The sequence below is a fragment of the Arachis ipaensis genome, chromosome B4 (assembly GCF_059453495.1).
Source record: "Arachis ipaensis isolate K30076 ecotype BB chromosome B4, ASM5945349v1, whole genome shotgun sequence".
NCBI classification, from domain to species: Eukaryota; Viridiplantae; Streptophyta; class Magnoliopsida; order Fabales; family Fabaceae; genus Arachis; species Arachis ipaensis.
This window is the reverse complement of record NC_142439.1, coordinates 70,131,277-70,132,883: the sequence shown is the minus strand read 5'-3', so window position 1 is coordinate 70,132,883 and position 1,607 is coordinate 70,131,277. Positions and strand designations below refer to the sequence as shown.

General features: G+C 40.8%; 1 non-coding gene across 1 annotated transcript; it reads right to left on the bottom strand.

The window, feature by feature from the left end:
* Nucleotides 1-704: 704 nt before the first annotated feature.
* Nucleotides 705-808, bottom strand: LOC148567844 (small nucleolar RNA R71). The gene has a single exon (XR_015882901.1). It is a non-coding gene; the product is annotated as a small nucleolar RNA R71 (small nucleolar RNA).
* Nucleotides 809-1,607: the final 799 nt, after the last annotated feature.

Below are 1,607 nucleotides of genomic sequence, written 5' to 3'. Positions count from 1 at the left end.
AGATCTCAATATCTCCTAACACCCAATGAACTCCCCATTCCTGATTTACCAATTTCTCTTTACATTCTGCAATTAAATTCATGCAATCACCCCCATCCCTTTTAATTTCAGCAATTTAGCTTCTCGCTCTTTAATTCATGCAATTTTACATTCCGCAATTCTCATCTAAATCTTGATTCCGCTCAACTAGAACATACTTCTAATCCGAATTGCTCACTCAACCAATCCTTGTGGGATTCGACCTCACTCTATTGTGAGTTTTTACTTGACGATAACCGGTGCACTTGCCGGAAGGAATTTTGCCGATCGTGCAATTTCCTAAATCGTAGCATATCAAGTTTATGCACATCAACTTTACTACACCGAATTCCAATTTACATGGAAGAAGCATCTCAATTCCTGCCATTAGAGCAAACAACTTTGAGCTTAAACCTCAATTAGTTTCTCTGATGCAACAGAACTGCAAGTTTCATGGACTTTCATCTAAAGATCCTTTTCAGTTCTTAACTGAATTCTTGCAGATCTGTGATACTTTTAAGACCAATGGGGTTGATCTCGAAGTCTACATGCTTATGCTTTTCCCATTTGCTGTAAGAGACAGAGCTAGAGTATGGTTGGACTCTCAACCTAAAGATAGCCTGAACTCATAGGATAAGCTGGTCACGGCTTTCTTAGCCAAGTTCTTTCCTCCTCAAAAGCTTAGCAAGCTTAGAGTGGATGTTCAAACCTTCAGACAGAAAGAAGGTGAATCCCTCTATGAAGCTTGGGAGAGATACAAGGAACTGACCAAAAAGTGTCCTTCTGACATATTCTATGATGGTCTGTCTGAGCTATCAAAGATGTCACTGGACCTTTCTGCAGGTGGATCCATTCACCCAAAGAAAACGCCTACAGAAGCTCAAGAACTCATTGACATGGTTGCAAATAACCAGTTCATGTACACGTCTGAAAGGAATCCTGTGAATAATGGGACGCCTATGAGGAAGGAAGTTCTTGAAATTGATACTCTGAATGCCATATTGGCCCAGAATAAAATATTGACTCAGCAAGTCAATATGATCTCTCAGAGTCTAAATGGATTGAAGGAATCATCCAACAGTACTAAAGAGGCATCTTCTGAAGAAGAAGCTTATGATCCTGAGAACCCTGCAATAGCAGAGGTGAATTACATGGGAGAATCCTATGGAAACACCTATAATCCCTCATGGAGAAATCATCCAAATTTCTCATGGAAGGATCAACAAAAGCCTCAACAAGGCTTTAATAATGGTGGAAGAAACAGTTTTAGCAATAGCAAGCCTTTTCCATCATCCACTCAGCAACAGACAGAGAGTTCTGAGCAGAATCCATCTAGCTTAGCAAATATAGTCTCTGATCTATTTAAGGCCACTGTAAGTTTCATGAATGAAACACGGTCCTCCATTAGGAATTTGGAGGCACAAGTGGGCCAGCTGAGTAAAAGAGTCACTGAAACTCCTCCTAGTACTCTTCCAAGCAATACAGAAGAGAATCCAAAGAGAGAGTGCAAGGCCATTGATTTGACTATCATGGCCGAACCTACAAGGGAAGAGGAGGACGTGAATCCTAGTGAGGAAGACCTCCTGGAA